Source organism: Ictidomys tridecemlineatus, chromosome 5 (genome assembly GCF_052094955.1).
Source record: "Ictidomys tridecemlineatus isolate mIctTri1 chromosome 5, mIctTri1.hap1, whole genome shotgun sequence".
NCBI lineage: Eukaryota > Metazoa > Chordata > Mammalia > Rodentia > Sciuridae > Ictidomys > Ictidomys tridecemlineatus.
Genome location: NC_135481.1, coordinates 119,014,975 through 119,038,633, shown reverse-complemented (window position 1 = coordinate 119,038,633; position 23,659 = coordinate 119,014,975). Strand labels below are relative to the sequence as shown.

At 46.7% G+C, this 23,659-nt stretch overlaps 1 protein-coding gene and 1 long non-coding RNA gene across 7 annotated transcripts in view; both read right to left on the bottom strand.

Annotated features, from left to right (window-relative positions):
- Window positions 1-23,659, bottom strand: part of Evl (Enah/Vasp-like) — a 143,316-nt gene that overhangs the window by 62,338 nt on the left and 57,319 nt on the right. The window lies entirely within an intron of this gene.
- Window positions 12,831-23,173, bottom strand: LOC144377947 (uncharacterized). The gene is made up of 2 exons (XR_013439286.1): window positions 23,040-23,173; window positions 12,831-22,369 (listed from the first exon to the last, which is right to left on the bottom strand). It is a non-coding gene; the product is annotated as an uncharacterized LOC144377947 (long non-coding RNA).

Sequence of the window (23,659 nt, the reverse complement as noted above, 5' to 3'; positions counted from 1 at the left end):
GATTTCATTTGTATTTCCTGGTATGGTTGAAATCCTTCTGCATTGTGGAGTCTTATCTTATGGTCCAGCATACAGTCTATTTCGGTGAATTAACATGATCATAAGAAAAAAAAATGCACACTCTGAAGTTGGATATGTGTTCCATAAATGTCAATCAGGTCAGCAGTGCAATGAACGTCTGTATTCTCACTGTTTTGCTGTTTGCTTTAGTCCATTGTTCTGTCAGCTGCTGAGAGAAGGTCTTAACATCTCCAGCTGAGATTCTGGGTCTATTTCCCTCTTTAATTCTGTTAATTTTTATTTCATACATTTTGAAGCCCTTCTTAAGCATACTTCCCATCCTGGACTTATTTATTTATTTATTTATTTTTGCTGCTACTGTAACAAATCACCACAAAGATAGCACATATAACAACACATATTTATTATCTTACAGCTTTGTAAGAAAACAATAGATCAGAAGTTCAACATAGTTCTCACTGGGCTAAAATTAAGATGTTGGAATTGCTGTAGTACCTTCCAGAGGCTCTAGAGAAGAATCTCTTCCTGGTCATTCCCAGCTTCCACACACCACCGGCCCTGTTCCCTGGTCCACGGCTTCTTCCACACAGACATCTCTTTCTGACCAAAGCCAGGTCAGGTTTTCTGCTTTATAAGGACTCATGAGATTAGAACGGACCCATAGGATAATCCAGGACAACTGTTCCATCTCAAGGCCCCTCTGACCATGTAAGGTCAAACTGTAACAAATTCACATGTTCCGGGAACTAGAGGGGGGATTGGCATTATTCTGCCTACTATACATCCTTTTACTTCGAACCTATCTGTATCCTTGTATTTAAAGAGAGTATCTGGTAGACAGCATTGTCCCGTCTGACAATCTGACAATCTCTTAACTGGAGCATTAGGCTCATTTGTATTTAATTTACTGATATGGGTCCTCCATTTTGCTCTTTCTCAAAGACCTCATCTGTTTTGGGGTTCCTCTTTTCCTGCATTCTTTTGGGTAAGCAAGACACTTTTTAGAATTCCATTTGAACTTCTCTATTGACTTTTCAGTTATACCTCTTTCTTTTTGGAGATTGTCTGGGGGTGTTATAATATACAGCCTTGATTTTATGCAGTGTACCTGGAGTGAATATTGTGCTGCTTCACGTAAAGTGCAAGAACCTTGCCACTGCGTCATCTCACCCCCACTCCTGTGCAGCCATCATTGCTACCAGATAGTTAAAGTACACATTTTAGATAGTGTCTGAACTGTCTCTCCCCGTCTCTCCATATATATGTGTGTATACAGATATTTATTATTTTAAAATAAATTAAGAAAAAGTCCTTTACATTGACCTACATATTTCTCTTTTCTGTTACTCTTCATTCCTTCTTCTGGTATCATTTTCCTTTAGCCTGAGGAACTTCCTTTAGCATTTCTTGTACAGCGGTCATGCTGGTGATAAACTCTTTCATAGTTTTTTTTTATCTGAAAAAATATCTTTGTTTTGTTTTCATGCTTGAAGACGCTTCCGCACAGAGCATTCATTCTACAATTTCTTGTTGTACTTTAGAGATGCCACCCCACCCCTGCTAGCCTCCCTGGTTTCCAAGAAGCCAGCCACCATCCTAGACAATGCAGGTTAGGCACCTTTTTTCCTCTGGTTATTTTAATATTTTCTTTTTCCTCTGGTTTTAAGCAGTGTGACTATAATGGCCTTAGATGTGATCCTCCTTGAGATTCACAGAGACTCTTGGATATATAAATTAAGATTTTCACCACATTTGGCCAGGCACAGTGGTGCATGCCTATAATCTCAGCAGCTCAGGAGGCAGACAGGAGGATTGCAAGTTCAAAGCCAACCTCAGCAACTTAGCGAGGCCCTAAGCAACTTAGTGAGACTCTGTCTCAAAAATAAACAACAACAAAAAAAACCTAGGGAGCTGAGGATGTGGCTCAAGCGGTAGCGTGCTCGCCTGGCATTCGTGCGGCCTGGGTTCAATCCTCAGCACCACATACAAAGATGTTGTGTCCACCGAAAACTAAAACAATAAATAAAAAATTCTCTCTCTCTCTCTCTCTCTCTCTCTTTAGAAAAAAAAGAAAAAAGAAAAAACCTGGGGATGTGACCAGTGCTTAAGTGCTCTTGGGTTCAATCTCTGCTACCAAAAAAAAAAAAAAAATGATTTTCACCAAATCTGGAAAATATTTTGTCATTATGTCTTCAGACATTTCTCTTCTGCCTTCTTCTTTCCCTCCTCTCCCTCTGGTACTCTTTACAAATACGTAGCCCTCCTGAAACTGTCTCACAAGGCATTGAGGTTCTCTCAATTTTCTTTCTGAAAATATTTCTTGTTGCTCAGATTAGAGGATTTCTGTTGATCTGTTTCCAAATCTATTACCCTCTTACTATAGTTTCTGTTCCACTTTTAATCTGATCCAACAAATTTTTCATTTCTATTTTTAAAAATTTATTCATTTATTATATATATATTTTAGTTGTAGTTGGGCACAATACCTTTATTTTATTCATTTATTGTTATGTGGTACTGGGGATCAAACTCAGTGCCTTGCACGTGCTAGGCGAGTGCTCTACCATTGAGCCACAACCCCAAGCCCCTTTCATTTTATTTCTAATGCTAGAATATTCACTTAGTAAAATTTTAATTATTTCCATCGCTCTGTTGAGATTTCCTATCTGTTTGCTCATTCAACCGTATTTATTTTAGCAACCTGAAGCACTTATCTGCTCATACCAAGGTCAGGACATCCGGGTTTTCCCCTAAGCACAGGCCATGCTTTCTGACTTTGTCCAGTGCACCAACTCATGACCGCATGCTGGACACTGTTATGACACACTGCAGAGAGCCTGGATCCTGCTGTCTTCCTTTAAAGGTTTGTCCTGGCAGGAAGGCAGATGACTGGTGCTATTAAGCTTGGTTCAAATCTTTTTAAAGTTCTGTTTCCATTTTGAACTTAGCCCTAGAGCAGGGTGCCCTCATCCAGGGGCACCATCCTCTTCATCAGGAGTGGCTGTTCTGGGGTCTCCACCACTGTCCTGAGGTACTCAGTGAGGACTCTTCTCTCAGGTGGAGCTGGACCTCCGGTGTCCCCCGGCACTCTTGACCTCTTCTGTCAATCACCAGTCAGCTCTGCCAGGCCTCGTGAGAGTCTCCCCTGCGCACACACAGCCTGCCTTAGCCAACAACCCAAGGTGAATCCTCAAAAAAACTGGTTGTCCTTGCCCCTGCCACAGGGCTCCCTCTTCCCTAGTTCCTTCAGTGGGAGTCAGCTTTTTGTCATTGTGGCCAGAATACCTGACAAGAACAATTGAGAGGAGGGAAAGTTTCCTTTGGCTCAGTGTCAGTCCAAGGCAGGCCGACCATTGCTCTGGGCCCACAGTAAGGCAGAGCAGCAGGCCACAAGAGCAAGGTGGAGGAGCCTGCTTCACTGTTCATGGTGACCAGGAAGTGGAGAGAGCCACGGGAAGGGCAACAAGGGAGATGCCCCCTTCCTGGGCACATCTCCAGTGACGCTCCTCCTGCCCAGCTGCCTCAGTTACCACCGCCAGTCTTTCCAAACTGGGATGGACTGATTAGATTACATACAGCCCTTGCAACCCAATCATTTAGCTTCTGAATGTTCCTGCATCACAGGGGCATTTGGCAACCCTTCACATCCAAACCTTAACATTTGCACCATCCAACTATTTCAGTAGCCTGGAATTCTAGCACTGCTCCTGAGCTCTCTAAGCTCACCTTCAGCTAAGACTCCACCCCTCTGCTGAGACTGGGAGGTGGACGCAGCAGAGGCCTGGGCCATCATGGGGCTCACCATGGTGTTTCTCCTCTCCAGTGGCTGAGTCTTGTGCTGCCTGTTCAGTGCCTAAAAATGCAAGGATTTCATATTTTGTGAGTTTCAGTATCCTTCTGTATTTTGTTCATTTGCAGTTTTTATGAAGACCGCAAGTCACTGCCATTACTCTGTCATGGTCAGAAGCAAGGTCAATTACGGTTACTGAAGTACCAGAGGGTGTTCTTTCTTGTTTCCTGAAGACACCAGCCCAGTGTGAACATCTTCACCGTGAGAAAGTGTCTTTCAGTTTCAACCCCCGCCCTCTTCTGTCCCTCACACGTCACTACTGCCTGTTATTGGTTTCACTAAGTAGACAGTAAGAGTGAAGCTTCTGGGGTCTTTTAAAACTTCTGGCACCTAGGAATGAGCTCAGCACCTAGTGCCTGCTGAGTGCAGCACACACAGGGCAAATGGTGACTCCAGGAGCCAACGTGCATGCAGGGAGGAGCGATGCACAAAGGGGGGACACAAAGACCACACAGGGTGTGAGTGGGGAGGACACCAAGGCCACACAGGGTGTGAGCTACTCAAGCTGCAGCTCTGGACCTGCACCACAGCACCGACTCAGATTGAAGAGGGGCTTTCCACTGTGCTCTGACCCCACAGGAAGCAGGGTGGACAAAGAAGCCATGCTGCGAGCTACGCTGACCCTGAAAGGCCTCCTGCTGCCATGGATCCTGATTCCCTTTCCTGAGAACAGACTGACCTTTCTTCTCCCCTCTCTTGGGGTGGGGGTGACCATTAACGAAGTGCCTGACATAGGCTGCTTATGAAGAAAGGCAGCCCAAGGAGTCAGCTGGGTTCTGCAGGGGCTAGTCTAGGATTGGCAGCCTCGCTTCCAGGCTCTGGTGAGGGCCGCACCTCATGGCAGAAGTGTGCAGGAGCAAACCCCTGACAGACTGGCCCCCCACTAGGCCCCACTCAAAGGTTCCATCATGTCCCATTGGACCACTCTGGGGACCAAGCTGTTAACACGAGGCCTTCGGGAGACACTGTATTCAAACCACAGCAAGCACAGAGGTTGCTTTCACAAATGAACCACCCCGGCACAACCCACCATTCCACAGGAATCGGTGTTGAAAAGAAGGTCCCTGAGTCCCGAGAGCAGAGAGATGGGCATCCAGAACTAGCCAACTAGCTGATGCATTAGGAAATGGTATTACTGTGATGGCTCATTATTTGAGTCTTAAATCTTTAAATATAGCTTCAAAACTCAAAATGCAAATTGCATCTGCTGGAGGTCCTCATGTCCTCTGAGACCTTGCCTGACTGGCCATATCTACAAGGTCAGCACCAGAGCAGTGCAGCCAGCCCTGGGAGGCCACTTACCCCTCTGCTCCCATGCACAGCCCAGTCTCTGCCTTGCGGCTAGGGCCTGCCTATTCCACTTGCTGTGACGTCAATTTTGTCACTCACACCAGAGGCCAGACATGAAAAGCCACAAACTCAGGCAAAGAAACCAAATTCCAATCATCTATTTGTAATCTGGGACTAACCCTGAGTTGTGGGGCCTGGGAAGAAAGGGTAGTGACCAAAATGAAAATCCTCTGCTGTCCCTTGAGCAATCTTAGGGGAAACACAACCTGCTCTTCACTGTATCACCAGGACTCAATGTCCCTGAGGATATTAAGCTGCGATTTTCTTCATATGTACCTTTTGTCATCACGGAAAGGGAGGAGAAGGAAGGGCAAGGAAAAGTTAAGCCAGGTCACTGGACTCTGGTTTCTCACACGCTCTGGTGGTCCAGCCTTCTGTGCCTGGATGCCACTGCTGTCCTCACTGGAAATCATCTGTCACCCACCTGCACTCCAACTCAGTTGCCTTCAGGACCCGACTCATACATCACCCACTCAGTGCAGTGGAAACTGAGCGAGACACAGGAAATGGTTCCTGTTATGTGCTACTCTGGTAATTTGTAATATTATCAATTTAGTTGTCAAAGAGCACTGTCCTTTGGTAGGGGCTACCATTTTTTTATTCATCTTTTGTAACCAATCACTCCCAACACAATTCTTGGTATATAAAGTGTGTTCAGAATCTTTGGTAAACTATTCTTCTGAAAGGACCTCAAGAAGAATACAGGGGCTGGGGCTGGGGCTCAGTGGTGGAGCACTTGCCTAGCATGTGTGAGGCACTGGGTCCCATACTTGGCACCACATAAAAATAAGTAAACAAAATAAAGGCATCGTGACCATCTACAACTAAAAAAAAAAGAACATAAATTATTACCAGTACAGAGAGGCGGTGGACATGGCCTAATTCCCTCCTACCCACTCACGTCTCAGGTTTGGAAAGAGTACTTGAACCCAGCCTGCAATAAACACCAGAAACCCTATCTCAGGTATTTCCCTCCCAACCAAGTTCCAAACTTATCTACAGCATCAGTAGGCAACATCAGCCAAGGCAACTGGATGTTCTACGGAAGCAGAGTGGAACTCCCAGGGGAAATCGCAACATCTCTGAGAAATGACAGCACCCTAAAGAAGGCCTTCACAGACACCCAACAAATGAAGCAACCTCTACCATGGGAAACAGAGTTTCAAACCCTCAATAAATGCCTTTTCAAGAGATAAGGGAAGATACTTAAAGATTAAGTGGAAATAAGCAACGAGGAAAGAACCAAGTGAATTTTTTAAAGTATAAAAATATAATTGTTGAAATCAAGAACTCAACAGATAGGCTCAGCAGAAGAAGAGGCAGAGATTAAAAGGACAAAATCAAAGAACTGACCCAGATACCATCAGGAAGGGAAAAAGACAAAGGGAGAAAAGAAGCAGATGTATCAGTTTTTGTGTAAAAGGCATCTCAGAAAGAAGGAAAAACAGAGATCAAATATTTGGGGAAATAATGAGAGAATTTTGTAGAATTCCAGAATGTTGTCAAGAATTCAAACTAAAGGTACTAAAGAAGATTGATAAGAGAAAAACCTGGGGGCGGGGGTTGTGGCTCAGTGGTAGAGCACTTGCCTACCATGTGTGAGGCACTGGGTTTGAACCTCAGCACCACATATAAATAAATAAATAAATAAAATCCATTGAAAACTAAGAAAATATTTTAAAAAAAGAGAGAGAAAAACCTAAGTGTGAGCATGCACAAACAAGCCAGATTATAATAATATTTAAAAACAATGAAGACAGAGAAACTTTCAAAAGATTTTCAAATGAAGGCAAATCATCTACAAAATAACAAAAATCACATCAGATATCTATATCTTCCGTAAACAAAGGAATAGATCTTCAGACTGTTGGAGACAAAGAACTAGGAACCTTATATTTCATTTCATAAGCTTGCTAAATTACCATTTAAATGTGTAGGGGAGATAAAAACATTTTCAGACACATGAGATCTCAGAAAGTTTTCCAGACATAGACCTTCTCTGGATGAATGTCCACTAAATATACTGGCAAGAAGAAACTTTTTTTTTTTTTTTTTTTGTGCCAGGGATTGAACCCAGGGTGCTTAACAATGGAGCCAAATCCCCAGCTCTTTTTATCTTTTATTTTTAATCAGGTTCTTGTTAAGTTGCTCAGGGCCTCACTAAGTTGCTGAGGCTGGATTTGACCTTGTGATCCTCCTGTCTCAGCCTCCTGAGCTGCTGGGATTATAGGCATGTGCCACCACAGCCCCCCAAAAGGAAATTTTACTTAGGTATAAACGAGAAGGTATAAAAAGCGTAGGAGTCAAGCTCGGTGGCACACGCTTGTAATCCCAGCTGCTCAGGAGGCTGAGGTAGGCGTATCACAAGTTCAAAGCCAGCCTCAGCAAAAGCAAGGTGCTAAGCAACTCAGTGAGACCCTGTCTCTAAATAAAAACATCCAAAATAGCCTTGGCGATGTGGCTCAGTGGTTGAGTGCCCCTGAGTTCAATCCCCAGAACCACCCCCCAACTCCCACACACAAAAAAAGTGGTAGCATATACTAGGGTATTAGTCAATCATGAGAAAGGAAGAGGTACTGGTATGTGATACAACACGGGGGAACCTTTGGAAACACAATACTGAGTGACAGAACTCAGGCGTAAAAGGCCATCTACTCTGTGATCCCATTTGTATGAAATATCTAGAATAGGCACATTTATAGAAAGGAAACAGATTAGTGGTTGTCACAGGCTGGTGGTGAGGGTGATCTGTACTCAGGTCTTAATTTATAAAGATGACTGTGTAATGAAATGGAGAGGTCCATGACATTGAAAGATTTTTTTTCTCCTTACTGTTGCCCAGGCTGACTCAAACTCTTGGGCTCAAGTGATCCTCCTGCCTCAGCCTTCTGAGTAGCTAGAACTACAGGCTCACACCTTGATAACTAACTCACTGAAAGGAACACTGAATGTTACCACAGTTCAGGTGCTGGGTGACAGGCAGGGTCACAGGGGGAAGCACCGGCATCAGTCAGGAGGCAGGGGAGTGAGGGGAAGGCCCAGGCCCAGGCTTTCTTGAGTTTCCATGGAAAAGGCAGGGCAGGGCAGGGCAGGGCAGCTGAAGCCTGGCAGGCTTGGAGGCGTGGGGACTGTTGCTGGTTGGCTGGTACCCGACCCTGGGTTGATTTAGAGAGGAAGTACAGGCTTGGTGAGTGAGAGACTGAGGAAGTGGCTGGGGTTGTACTTGGGACAGTTTGTTTGTTTTGTATATGAAAGAGGTTCTCCAAGAAAAGCTGCTTACTGTTGCTAGGATCAGCTATTTCTGGAATGGGTGAACGCTTCCCAACCAACAAGGACGCAAAGATGTCAAAAAATTTAAAAAATACAAAAAACCTGGTTAAATAGGGCAGGGAGATAGGTCAAGAAAATGCTTACTGAGCATGGAAATGTTTTAAAACTAGACAGCAGTGGCGGTTGTATGGCATTGTGAAAGTGCTGAATACCATGAGCCACACACTGCAGAATATTTAAATGGCTTAAGGAAAAGTGAGGGTCAAAATCTAGTGGAATTTCTTATTGCCTAAGGTCTGATTCTGTTGGAACAGGCAATGATCACCAATGACCATTTTTAAAGAAAAGTGTAACCTATGACTTTGGAGCAAAAGGTCCAGATGCAGCGACTTGAGTACATACGGGGCATCATTTACAAGTAACAGGAGGTAAGATCCAAGGAAGCTGGACGCCTAAGGTCCTTAAAATAATAAGGAAAAGGAAGCCAGCTAGGCCACAGTGAGGCAGGAGAAGCCACGAGGAGAGGGAAACAGGACCTGTAACTTTAATTCAATTGAAGAAAGTTGAACGCACTCACTAGAGGCAGCAAAGAAGAAAACCTACAAGGAGAAACAGGATGAAAGAGAAAAAATATGAAACAAGACAGAGAATAAGGGTTGTCACTCCAGTCGCTGCTTGTGTACTGCTATGCACCAAACAGTGTCCCCAAAGGTTAGTAGAAAGTTGAAGCCCTAACTCACAGCGTGTGGCACTTGGAGACCTGGCTGCCCAGGAGGTGATTCAGGTGAACACTGTTGTAAGAGCGCGGCGGGGTTAGTGTGGCCCTGTGAAGACACCGCAGAGCTTGCTCTCTGTGCATGTGTGAGCGCCCCCACTGCACCCCAGGCAAACACACAAGAAGGTGGCCGTCCCTGAGCCAGGACCTCACAGAAACCAAAGCAACTGGTGCCCTCATCTTTCCATGGGGAGGGCAAGGCAGGGCAGGGAAAACGGCTTCTGACGGGCTAATTTGATAATTTTGGCAGGTTTGGAGGCACAGGGACTTCCCCTCTTCCAGACTGTAAAAAAAAAAAAAAAAGATCATTGTTTTAATCACCCAGTATTTTGTTATGGTAGCCCACGAAGTCTAATATGTATTAGACTTCTAAAACATGTGCCTTCTAAAACATTTAGAAAAACTGTACCTTCTGTTTTCTTCACGATAAATCTATCTATAAATTTTCATGGTAAGTTTAAATGGTTGCAAAGGATAGAATATTTAGAAAGTATACACTGTATGCATTATAATATAATGCATTGCATTAAAAGTTAAATTTAGCCAGGAGTGGTGACACATGCCTGTAGTCTCAGCAACTCTGGGAGTCTGAGGCAAGTTCCAGGCCAGCCTCGGTGACTTAGTGAGACCATGTCTCAAAATGAAAAATAAAGGGCTGAGGATATAGCTCAGTTGATAGAGTGCTTGCCTCGCATGCACAAGGCCCTAAATTCAATCCCCAGCACTACCTCCAAAAGAAAAAAAAGGGTAGGGATGTTGCTCAGTGGCAAAGTGTCCCTGGGTTCGATCTTCAGAACATAAATGAATAAATATTAAAATTACAAATGTAATTTATTATGTAAGTTTCAGCTTCTTTCAATTTTAAAATAGGTCTGCCATAAAACTTAATTGGCAATGTCAAACCAGTCAGGCAAGTCAGATTTGCTCTCTGTGAGGGAAAAAAAGTTTGACCTAACTTTTCAACCCCAACATACTTATGCCCACCCCAGGAAAGCATGTCACTTCTGAATTCTTAATTCCAGAACCGATGCTGAGCAGATAAGGCCCAACCCTGGATGGCCCAGGCCTGCTCTCTTCACATTCCTGAGGCTGGCTCTCCAGTCTGTCCTGCAGGGCCAAGGCCTTCTGACGCGAGTCCTCTGGTCCATGGAGGTGACCGCGTGCTGAGGCAATGAATCACGGGAGAGCTGGAAAGGGGGTGGAGGGCCTTCATCTACACACCAAGAGAATCAGAAGTAGAGAAAGGGGAGCTACAGAGGCAGCCTCCAGACAGGGCTCGTGGGGGCAGGAACGCAAGTGGGAGACTAGGGCCTCTGTATCCCAAGGCATAAACGTGTCCCAGTCTGAACCTGTCATTCTGTCACAGAAATGGCCATACTGCCAATGGGTTGAGACCACTGGTGGAGGGGTAGGAAGGGCTGGACCAAATAGAAAGAAAGGGCCAGAGCAGCCCCGCCTACACAGATACCTCAAAGCAAAGGACGCTCTGAGAGTGAAAATGAAGACATGCAAAAGTTACAATGTGGTTTTTTTTTTTTTTTGTATTAGGGATTGAACACAGGACCACTCAACCAATGGCCACATCCCCAGCCCTATTTTGTATTTTATTTAGACACAGAGTCTCACTGAGTTGCTTAGCACCTCGCCACTGCTGAGGCTGGCTTTGAACGTAATCCTCCTGCCTCAGCCTCCCAAGCCGCTGGGATTATAGGTGTGCACCATCATGCCTGGCTATAAGGAGATTTTAAGTTAAAAAAAAAAAAAGGCTAGTTAGCAATTTTAATCAACAAATAGAAGTTAAAGAGAAAAACATGATTAAGGAAGCAGAGGAGCATTAGAAACCAGGGAACATAACCATGAGCATGTGTGCGAATAATATAGCCTCAACCATGTAAAGCAATTACCAAAAAATTATGGAAACAGTCAACTAAACAATCCTAGTGAAGATTAAAAATACATAATGTAGCCAGGCAATGTGTATAAGTATATACATGTATCAAATGTAGCTATTTTAAAAATAGACAATTGTTTTTGAAGAGGGAGGTTCCTCACTCAATGTCTCCTCTGTGGACATTTCTCTTAAGTTGTATATGTTTAAAGTTAGAAAACTCAAGTTACAGAAAGATATAGAGGGTGAGTTAAAAATCCTCTCCTCCCTCTCCAAAGATAACCACTATTGACATCAGGGCAAATGCTTTTCTGGGGTGAGAGCAGGGGACTCAAAATCCTCACCAGTCCAGTACTGCCTGCATCACACTTCTCTGTGTCCCCTTAAGGGGGGACCAACTAAAGCAAAGTCCTGCTTTGAAGGGAGGATAGAAATCCTGTGCCAGTTAATAGCTCAAAGGGCAATGCACACACACTGGAATGCGGACCTTCAAAACACTAGGCTAGGAGAAGAAGCTGGTCCCAGAGAGCCACGGACTGCCCAATACCACTTATATAATGCCCAGAACAGGCAAATCCAGAGACAGGAGCAGACTGGAGGCTTCTATGACACTATGGTTGGTGGGAAGAGGCTGGGGGGACTGAGGCTGAGAGCTAGTGAGTCATTTCCTTTTGGGGTGATGAAATGTTCTAAGGCTGACTGTGGTGATGGCCGCAAAACTGTGAATACACCAGAACCCACCAAGTTGTGCTTCCAGTCACATGACTTCCAGGGCATGTGAACTGTATCTCAACAAAGCTGTTTAAAAATGCCCTGTATGCAGGCTGAAAACATACACGATTTCAAGTGGGTATGAAGAAGCAGTGGGACTTGGTGACTGTTACAGAACATCGCCCCTCCAACCCCCCACTCTGGCTCACATCAGACCCAATCCTTAATAGGAAGGGTTTTGTCCAGGGTGACAGTTCTCAGGCTCTTTCAGCTCTAGAGAGTGAAGAGAAAATAAATGCAGCCAGGGCACTTCTGATGCAGAAGGCGCCCCAGAGTGCAGCGCGTGCTCTTGGTTCAAGGCAATTCCTGGGACCTCCAGCCAGGCTTCAAGGCGAGCCTGTGAACTTGACCTGAGAACGATCTATTTCTCAAGCTGCTTGATGGCTTTTAATGTTTCCAAACCATCTGCCTTCCTTTTTATGGTCTCTAGTGAATGTAAAGAGCATTAAAGAAAAACAGAACACTTTAGATGGATTTAGTTAATTACAGATCCGACAGATCCAGGGGATGTAATGATGAGAAGACTTTTTTCATCATACACGTTAAGCAGCTGTTTGTTTCTGAACTTTCAGGTTTGGTTTTGCTTTTGGTTCCTTTCTATGAATGTGACGGGTGGGATGCCTCAAACAGAAGGCAGAGCAGCTTTGGCACCCCATCGATGCTGGGGCTCTCCTGCGAGGATCCCTCAGAGGCCCCCTCCCCTTACTTCCAGCAGCCATCTCCGCTGTCCAACCCACAGCACTGTCTTGGAGAGTGCCAAGCCATGGACTCACAGCTTTCGTCACTCCACATAAAGCCTTTGAGATTCATCGAGTTGTGTTTATTACTAATTACGGCAGTTTTTTCTTTTTTTAAAGAGAGTGAGAAAGAGAGAGAGAGAGAGAGAGAGAGAGAGAGAGAGAGAGAGAGAGAAAATTTTTTTTATATTTATTTTTTAGTTCTCGGCGGACACAACATCTTCGTTTGTATGTGGTGCTGAGGATCAAACCCTGGCCGCACGCATGCCAGGCGAGCACGCTACCGCTTGAGTCACATCCGCAGCCCCAGTTTTTTCTTTTTTTTCTGAGTAGTATTCTAGTGTATAAATGTAGCACAAATTGCGCAGTTACTTGAGGGCATCTGGGCTATCTAGTCTTCCGGGTGGTTATCAACGGGGTTGCCGTGAACAGTCACATACAGGTTTTACATTTCTACAGGGGGAATGTGGAGGATCGCCAGCAGTTAACTGTATGTTTAACTGAAAAGAAACTGCTGGACTCCTGCAGAATAGCTGACTACTCTGGCTTCCTTCTAGCCACAGGGAAAAGCTGCTGTTACCCTGCACGCCAGCCTGCGTTTGGGACTGTCACTATGCGATTTATTTCAATTATTCTAATAAGTGCACAGTGTCTGTCACTGTAATTTTAATTTGCATTTCCCTGATGACTTATGATTCTGTGTATCTCATCTTTATTAAAGTGTCCATGTCCTTTATAGTTTAAAAATCTGGGTTGTTTCCTTATTGTTAAATGTTGAAAGTTCTTTATACATTCTGAAGTAGAGCCCTTTATGATTTACAAACATTTTCTCTAAGTCTGTCTCTTGCTTTTCATCCTCATGAAAATGTTTTCACAAAATAAATTTTTAATTTTGATGAAGTTAAAATTGCTTTAGTGATAAAGTCCAGTTTATCTTATGTGAATAATACTTTTGCTGTTATGACTAAGAACCCTTTGTCTAAATTCCAGGCTATAAAGACCATCTCAAGTTTTCTTCCAGAAGTTTTGTGATTTTATATTTTGCATTTGGATTTATGGTCCCAAGACTTGCATGACATGTGGCAGTTAGGGCAAAGTTCTTCCTTTCTGCATAGATGTCCAGTCCATCTGGCACTATTCCTCCACTGACCTACCTTTGTGAAACATCACTTGACATCTGTCTGGACCTGTCTCTGGACTTTCTGCCCAGTGTCCAAGCTCTCCACAGTTATCTTGTGAAAACAAGGCAAGCTTGTTGCTGTCATATACATGTCACCTCAGGAGCTAATGCAGAACCTAATCAGGAATAGTAACCGAGTTCTTGATTCACTTATCTGATATCTACACTGTGAAATACGTAGCCCACTCTGTCCAGGCTAGACCACACGTGCAACACTGGGATAAGCTTTCACTATTGCAATTGAAGAGTTGCAGTGGCAACCTGGAAACATTCTTAGAGAGTGCTAAGATGATAAGGCAAATGGAAATGGAAACGGATGGAGCCTGGCTGAGGTCAGGGGCTATCCGGCCTGGAGCGATGACAGGAGGTGGCTATGGTGCTAGCTGTGGACCTGTAAAACGGAGTTCATCAGAAAGAAAGTCTATGACCCCGAGGGAGAGGGCCAGGACCCATGGCTAGCACTAGGCAACACATCGGGCCCTGGCAGTCCAGAGAAGGGGCGGGTACGCCTCCTGCTGTCGGAGGGGGAAGCTGCAGGGGAAGCGATTTTGGTTTGACGGTAGCCATCCATCCAGCTGATGGTAACACAGCGCACTTCCGCTTTAGCTAAGATTGGACTGAATGATTTGCTCTAATTCTGATTTTGCACAGTTGCCAAAGATGGCCCAACAACTGACTATTTTGAACAAATGATTGCTTCTGTCTTGGGTTTAACAGCCCCATGAAGACACTGAAGTCATGTGAAAGAAAGTGATCTGCTCAAGGTCTTGAAATAGTGGTTGCAAAGCAGAATTCAGAATCCAGGCCTCCTGGAGCTCACTCCTGATGCCCAGGATTCCTTTCTACTTTCTACTAGTCAAAATTCTTAGTGCCGTGTTTGTTGACAGCGAAGGCAGCCTCCTCCTTAGGTATACTGTTTCCTGGGGTTGGATATGAGGTCCCTCCCCCCCCAGCTCCTGTGTTAATTCAGGAATGTTCAGAGGTAACTAGATTAGATCCTGAGAGCTGTAACCTAATCAGTGGGTTAATCCACTTGATGGATTAATAATTTGAAAGGACTACAGTACTAGGTGGCAACTGTAGGTGGGTGGAGCATGGCTGGGAGGTGGGTCACTGGGGGTGTGCCCTCAGGAATTGTATCTTGTTCCCACTCCTCCTTCTCCCTCTGTGCTTCTCAGCTGCTGGGAGCTGAGCAGCGTTCCTCCTCCACGCCCTTCTGCCAGGGTGTCCTGCCTCACCTTAGGTCATTTGTGGACTAAACCTCTGACAGTGTGAGCCTAAATAAACTTTTCCTCTAAGTGTTCTTGTCAAATATTTTGGTCACAGTGATGCAGAGCTGACTAACATGCTTTGTGTTTTCGGTCTTTCAGGATGACTATCTCTGAGGCCTTAACACAGAAAAGAATCCTACTGTATGAAATTTCAAAACTTTTTCAATGACAAAACAGAAAAAAAAAATCAAATCAAACAGGTCTCTTCTGAGGATTTTATTTCTGCTCTGAGCTGTTCTGGGTGACCTACTAGTCTAATTAGGCTGGAAGTAAACCTGGCTTTTGTGAGATCTAGGATATGGCTCGAGGAAAAAGTTGTCAAGACCACGTAAGATCATGGATGCCCGAATCAGCCTCAGAGCATTCCAAGAACTCGTCAGCTCACTCCAGGATTCATTCCTTCTATCAGCCACACACACAGAGGTCCTGGGAGAACAGACAGCACTGGTTGGTTGAGATGAACTAACCTATCCAGGGCAGTAAAGGGATCAGAAGAACACTGGCACAATCCTCCCACGGCAGCGTGGCCCAGTGGCAAGCCAGCAGACAGGCTCCGCAGTCCCAGCTCTCCCTGCCTGGATGCACGCTCGCCCATCAGAGGAGCGGTAAGCCAGGCCTTTCCACTGACTTCTGGGAGGGATTAAATGAGACAATGGCATGAAAAGAGCTTGGCGAACTGAGAGGCAGTGGGGATTTCCCCAGCTAACAGGTGCACGCTTATCAAACGGCATCTTCCAAGGTAAAGTGTGAGCCAAAATCAATGTCACACCTGGGTGTGATGTTCAATCAGACGCAGCCCATCCCTCGAGAAACGATCAGAGGACAGCGTGGCAGGCGCGGGATGTGGGAGAGCACGGGGCCTCTGGTGGTCTGTCCAGGTGGTGAGGAACACGCTGTGAAGGGCCAAAGGGGCCCAGGCTTGAGGTGGTGTGTGGTCACAGACCAGCTGCTGGACGATGCCACACACTCCTTAATTTATTTCGTACTTAAAGCCACCCCAGTGAGCACTGTTTCTACTCTTACCCTTTGTAGTCTGTGAGGAAGTGGCTCTCGACTGGGGCTGGGGCTGCTCCTAGCATCTGGTGGGCAAGGTCAGGGATGCCAAGGAACAGTCCTCACCAAGAACCTCGGCTCCCTCAAGGCCAACCAGCTGGCAAGGAGACAGGCTCCGGGGGGCGCAGCCAGAGCGCATGGCCTGCGTGGCACCTCAGCTGGACTTGCAGGCTGTGGGGCTCCGCCTGGGCGACAGGAAGAGCAGGGAGGATGCGCAGCTGGGCGGGGCTTGACAAGACGCAGGACACCCTCAAACCCGGGGGGTGATGGACAGCGGGGGAGGACAGGCCACAGGGTGAGAGAGCAGGCGCTGGCAGCAGACGTCTGACGCTGAGGAGACCTGACACTGCGACAGCAACCTGCATCTAAAGGAGCTGCCCGGCTCTGACTGCGTGGTCACTGCAACTGCCAGCAGGTGGGGCGGCCAAGAGCAATGCTCTGTCTCTCCGGAGCCTTGAAAAGGGAATGTGACGGCCCAGGTCTGCGCTGTGCTGAGGGGACAGGGCGAATCCTCCCTGCCCGGTGCCAGCTGCCCTGCCTGAACTGGCCCTGGCCCACGGCCGCATCGTCTCCGAGGCCTTCCCTGTGGATACAGGAGGGAGGCGCCAGGTAACTAGAAGCCACACTCGGATCGGCTGGTGAGCTGAGCTGGCCCGGAGGAGCAGAGGTGGGGCTGGGCAGGGGGCTGTGGACCACCTGGGCTCAGTGCCCGTGCTTCCTGGAGCAGGTGTGACTTCAGGCTGGTCACCTGCCCTCCTGACGGGGAGAGGAGCCCAGGATCACTGTCAGGAGAGCTCCCTGCTCTAGAGAGGGAACTGGCGTATTTTACAATGCTCTCCCTGCCGCCAGTGGCACTGCCTAAGTGTGGCCAAGGGAAGCTGTTCCTAGGGAGGCGGCCCACACGGCTGTTTCCTAGTCTGGGCTGAGAAGAAATAGACTCACTGTGCTAATGGGTTAATCCCACCGCCCACCACAAAAACCCAGAAAACAAAAAAACTGGGCCCTTAAAGAATTTTTGTCCAAATTTGTTGTTGAGGCAAATTTGCTCATAGCTTCTTTAATTCGCTTTTGTGAACTCGGCACTGATATGGGCAGAGGTGGCCTCCCAGAGGGACGTGGCAGTTCAAAGAGCACAACTTAACCTGTCCTGGGACCTCAGGCAAACTGCTGGCCCTGGGAGCCCTCCTGGCCCAGCCGGCCACCTGTGCACTCCCAGCATGGCCTCGCTCCTCGCCTTTCTTTGTTCCTTACCTGGCTCCAGAGGCTGAAGACAACAATGAGTGGGAAAGCTCTCAAGAAGCAGAACATTCCACCTGCTGGTCAGGGAGGAGTGGGGTTGGTCAGCGCTTCTCTACTGACAATGCTGATGGCCACTTGTCCGGATGCCGACTCATTCACATATGGGGACTTTTGGTAGCCCAAGAACCCAGTGGTGTGGGAGCGACTGAACAGAAGACAGCAGTGCTCGGTTAAAAGGAGGTGTTTCTCCAGCTCAAGGACAGAGTTAGCCTCACTCTCCATAACTCACATTGCAACGTGATCTTTTTAGTGGAGAGGTGGAATTACATCCCATACAACCCTAGGTGGGTGTCCTACCAGTGCCTGCCACCACCTGATAGTCTTTTCATTTTAGGGACTCTAACTTCCATTGAATTTCACTTCAGTTTACTCAGTCTGGATCTAGGTAAAAGAATGCATGGTTTTAGGTGTCCTTCAATAGACAAATGGATAAAGAAAAATGTGGTACATATACACAATGGATTATTACACAGCCCTAAAGAAGAGTGAAATTATGGCACCTGCTGGTTAATGGATGGAACTGGAGACTCTCATGCTAAGTGAATAAGCCAATCTCAAAAAAACCCAAAGGCCAAGTGTTCTCTCTGGTATGTGGATGCTAACCCACAACAAGGGAGGGTGGGGAGGGGAAGAATAGAAGTCCATCGGGTTAGATGATGGGAAGGGAGGAGGTGGGAGTGGGAAGGACAGTAGAATTAATTGGACATAACTTTCCTAGCCTTGTATTTGCATACATGATCAGGGTTACTCCGCATCATGTACAACCACAAGAATAAGAGCCTATTGGGAAGAGGCTGTATTCCATATATGTATAATATGCCAAATATATCCTACTGTCATGTACAAATAAAAAGAACAACAACAAAAACAAATGCATGGTTTTAAAAAAGTTGTTTTTTACTTGTTTTTATTTTAATCCCATCATCCTGGCCTGGAATCTATGAATCTGTACATCTGTTTTTGACACAGAGTACTCAAAACTTTTTATACTTCCAAAGGCACATAAATCCACTGAGCTTTGAGCTTCCTCTGGGAGGCCACTCGTCCAGCAGTAAACATGCCTCAAGGCCTTGAAGCCACCTACTAGACAGTGACTAGCCCCAGCCCCTCCTTGCCAGGTCCTCAAGTTCATCCTTTCCAGCTCTTCAACAGCACTTAGCTCTTACTAGAAACTCCGGCGAGCATTTGCCAACTTCCTTCTCAGCCAACCTTCGTCTCCCTCTTTTTAAAGAGTGTTTTTTAGAGCAGTTTTAGAGTCTGCAGAGGTTTCCCACATGTCCCCACCCACATGAGCGCAGCCTAGGTGATGTTATAATGGTGGGCACGTGTCATACATTTGTCCAAACCCATGGCCACTTAGAGCGAGCTACAGAATCCAGGCAATCAGAAAGTGCCCTTGTAGGCTCATCAACTGTAACAAATACCACTGGGCAGGGGGTGTGGTGGGGGTGTTGGTAAAGGGAATTTGTGAGTGAATGGAGCTGGAGAGCATATGGGAAATCTCTACCTTCCTCTCAGTTTTGCTATGAACCTAAAATTTCTCTTAAAATAAATAGATAAATAAAGTTCATTAAAAAAAAAAAAAAGCCTCCGCTTCCTATTCATTCCTCACTCTTCCCAGCCTCTGGCAACCACTGACTTTATATAGTATCCATAGGTTTTGCCTCTTCCAGAACGTCACAGGGATGAATCAGACAGAACGTGGCCTTTCCAGATTGGCCTTTCACATAGCAATACACGTGAGGTCCCCTGGCCTTTCATCGGGGTCTCTTTTTCAACCTTGAGTTCCTGGCCAGTCATGCTCCTGCCCAATTGATTCAGAGGACGCATGCCTGTGAACCCTGGCAGGGGGCTGTGCAGGGACAGACGCGTGCTCCCCCATCTGCTTCATGCAGCTCTCAGGCCCTCTGCAACAGGCCCTGGCCATGCCTGCGGGGACACTTCCCTCCTCTGGCTCCTAGGCATAGGTTTCTGGGGACAGAGCCTAATGCCATGTGCTTCAGTTGTTTGTTAGGGAGCAGTTTGGCCATCGTACTGAGCAGCCCCAAATCAGGACCAAGATGCTCTGCCACAGGAGCAGAGGGTTGTGAGTAGAGGAAGGCTAACTCGGGAGGTGCCGAGGGCTCTGGTGAGCTAGCCTGACGGGGGAGGACCTGGGTGTGGTGCATGCTTCCAGGAACTCAGGCAAGTTTCTTCACCTTGCTCTCCTGGGCCAATTTCACCACTTGCCCTTATTCTGCCATAGGACTGCTATGGACACAGACCCGGATGCAGGGGTGTACCATAAAACAAGTGCAAAGATGAAGGGATATTCAAGAATTTTTTTTTTTTTTTGTATTGGGGATTGGACCCAGAGGCGCTCTACCACTGAGCTATATGCCCAGCACTTTTTATTTTCATTTTGAGACAGGGTCTCACAAGTTACCCAGACTAGCCTGGAACCCGCCACCCTCCTGACTCAGCCTCCCCAGTCACTGGGATTACCAGTGTGCCTCCACACCCAGGACAAAGGGCAATTGTTACTTAAAAAGAAGGCTTCCGTGGCCTGGAATTTGGGATGGTGACTGCCAATTAAAACTGGGTGCGTCCCACCTCACCAGCATGAAGCACGCCAGGACTATCCCACGCACTAGCATCTTCCACAAGATCTCAAGCTTAAGAAGGCTTGTTTTGGGGCTGGGGATGTGGCTCAAGCGGTAGCGCGCTTGCCTGGCATGTGTGCGGCCCGGGTTCGAGCCTCAGCACCACATACCAACAAAGATGTTGTGTCCGCCGAGAACTAAAAAATAAATATTAAAAATTCTCTCTCTCCTCTCTCACTCTCTCTTTAAAAAAAAAAAAAGAAGGCTTGTTTTGTGGCCTAAAGGACAGGGCCCCAGCCTTGGAGTCATGAAACTTGCATGGATGCTGCAGCCTTTCCCATGAGTCCACAGGGGCCCATGACCCTCTGAAGACTGAAGAGAGACCCTCCTCCTGCCGGCTCCTTCCTCCAGGCTGACCAGCCGAGGACCACTGCAGCGCTCTCCCTCTTTGGCTCCCTTCTCTGCTGCTGGCTAGCTGTGCCTGTTACTACGCAGGGTTCACGGTGGCTTGGACCACATCATCATCACCAGCCCAAGATGGTACTCAACACACTGGCCGTAATTAGCTGCCCCCGTCCATCTTTGTCCCGAGCTTTTCCTTCCGTGTTTGTCTTAATTAATACTGTCCCATCTTCCTTGGCAGCCGCTCTGGAACGCCCTTCCTTCACTGGATCAGGTCAAATCTGAGCAGTGCTCACTGGGCTGACTCCTGGCTTCCTGGTCTCCCTCCATCTCCTCACACTCTCCTTCCCACAGTTCCAGGAGTGATCCGGGTCATTTGCAAGCTGACAATTGCATTTGCTCAAACACAACTCTGAAGACCTACCCCCAGCGGGAAAGCGGTAATAAGGACACCCTGCTGTCCCCCTGCCCTGCAGACCCCTGGGCGCTCAGCCACTCCCTGCAGCAAGGCTGATCCTGGCCTCGGCAGCTCCTGCTGCCCTGAGGACTCGGTTTGGTTTGGTCTTCTCCAGGAAGCCATGCTGAGGCCTGGGTATCCACAGGCCCCCAGGCTGGTGTGTGGCCCTGTTCGGATCACTCTAAATCTGGCCTGTCTTTAGGCCATGGGCTGAGGGGGCAGGCTCCACACCCTACTACTTCCAGTACAGGCAGGCGGCAGGCCATGCATGTTGGTTTTCCTGGAGCCGTTGGCTGAAGCTTTCTGGACAGTTTTATAATACGTACTTCTGGAGCAAGGGTTTGTTGGTGATGGCGGGGTGTGTTGGAGCCAAAATTTCTATTTAGCAAATGTTACATGTCATGAAAAATTAAAATATTTTAAAAAGGAGAGAGCAAAACACCTCCTTTCTACCCTAGCTTCTCAAGGCAGCTACTGTCACTAGCTTCCTGTATATTCTCTCACTATTCAACGCACATTTATAAGTGCCGTGAGCCCTCTTCCCCTCACAAATGGGCGCGCACACACTGTCTTCACCCTTATGTGACAAGGGCTTCCTAACCCTAGGTACTCAGATGGGCTGTCTCGGTGCATCAGGGCTAGATGTCTAGTCCAATAACCTCGAATGACATGTGACTCTGAGCACTTGGCATGTGGACAATTTGGATTGAGAAGCGATATTGGTGTAAAAATATGTACTGGACGCCAAATACTTCTTATGAGAAAGTAATGTAATGGCTGGGCATGGTGGTGCATGCCTATGATCCCAGCGACTCAGGAGGCTGAGGCAGGAGGATCTCAAGCTCAAGTCCAGCTTCAGCAATTTAGTGAGGCCCTAAGCAACTCAGTGAGACCCTGCCTTTAAATATAATATAAAAAATTTTTTACTGGATTTCTACTGGAGGGTGTGCTCTAGAGAACAGCACTGGTTCCTATTTCCTGCTCTCCACTAATGCTTAATTGATTAATTTCAACCTCAGAAATGTTTTATTCTGCAAAACAAAGGCAAAACTTTCAAACAGGAGATTCTAAGTTTGGCACACAAATAAAAAACAAAAACACATGGGAAAATATAAATGTATTTATAGGGTCTAAGTGTATGGAGAATTCATTTGGCAACACTCAGAATATAAGTCTAAAATTGTGACATCCAGGATATAAGTCTAATCATCTCTTTTGCATGATGTTCACTGAGTACCTACTATGTATTGGGCTCTTTACATTTATTACCATTATGTCCATTTTAAGTCTGAGAAAAACTGTAGCTAAGCAAGTACTTCAAGGCCTCTGAGATGTAAGCAGCAAGTGGACTAGAGCTGGTGTCTGCTGTGGGAGATCTGCCCCCATCTTGCATGTTTCTGTGTGTATCACATTGTAGCTGACAAGTCCTTCAAACACATAGGTCATGAATTCTCCAAGCCATCCTGTGAAATAAACAGGGACGTTCAATATTAAAAGTGGGTGTTCAGGCGTGGAGTCGTGGCTTAGTGGTAGAGCACTTGCCTAGCATGGGTGAGGCACTGGGTTCCATACTCGGCACCACATAAAAATAAATAAATAAAATAAAGTTATGTTCATCTACAACTAGAAAATTCACACACACACACACATACACATGCACACACACACGCACACAACCCTGGGTGAAGGATATCTCAAGGCTGAAAATGGATAGCACTTTTTTTAAAAAATACTTAAGTATAGCACTATCTTATACCTATCTTATATCTAAAAATAAATAAAAATGTTTAAGGATATCCTTTCAAATGTATCCTCTCCAGTCAGCCAAACAGAACTCTCTCCCTTTAAAAGCGATGGCCTTCGCAGGCGGGGAATTCCCGGAGCCTGGGGAGCAGGGCCTTCCTGTTAGCACCTCTTCTCTTCATACCCATAGGAGCGCAGCTGCTTCCAAGCTCCTATTTCTGCACACCAGGAGGAATGTGTGATCACGTAACAACGCCTGGACCTACAGAGTTCCGCCTTGGGCACTGTCACACCCACTGTCTCATTTGCCTACCTATCGTTCTCAACGGGAAGAGGAAGGACCCAGGGCGCAGGGCAGTGGAATGGCCTTCAGCGAGCTCATATACTTACCTCGTACAGACCCAACTAGCTGGGAACGCAGGTGGCCGTCAGGAGGGATGCAGAGGCCTTTCCTCCCGCTCTCGGGCAGGGAAGGGGGGGGGTGAGAAGCGCCTGTTGGTGCAGACTGGGCGAACATACATGCAAAGAGCAGGAAGAGCCAGGAACTGACTGCTTCGGGGGGAATGTCCAGGTTCTGTTCTGTTCAGTCAAGGTGACAGTTTTGTGGGGAGCACATTAGCAGCCACACTTTCCTCTCTAATTAAGGGGGAAACAGTGACAGAGAACTAATCCACACACACAGGAAAAGGTGTAGCTTGCGTGTGGAGCAGAGCAGGCTGATCTAAGTCCAGAGGAGAAGGCAGGGCGTAAATCATGAGCGAGAAGCACGGCAGATTCAGAAGAGAGCATAATCTCATTAAAAGTGCATTAAAACAGCGCAAGCCTGGAGTCCCAGCTTCCTGAGAGGCTGAGGGAGGAGAATGGCAAGTTCAAGGCAGTCTGGACAACTTAGTGAGGAAAAAAAAGTGCTTTAAAAGTGGAGAGGGAGAAAGCACATAAAAGGAGCTGGTAAACATTCGCTGTCAGGCAGCAGAGCGCCGGAAACAGTCCCCACGCACTGAGCCACTGGC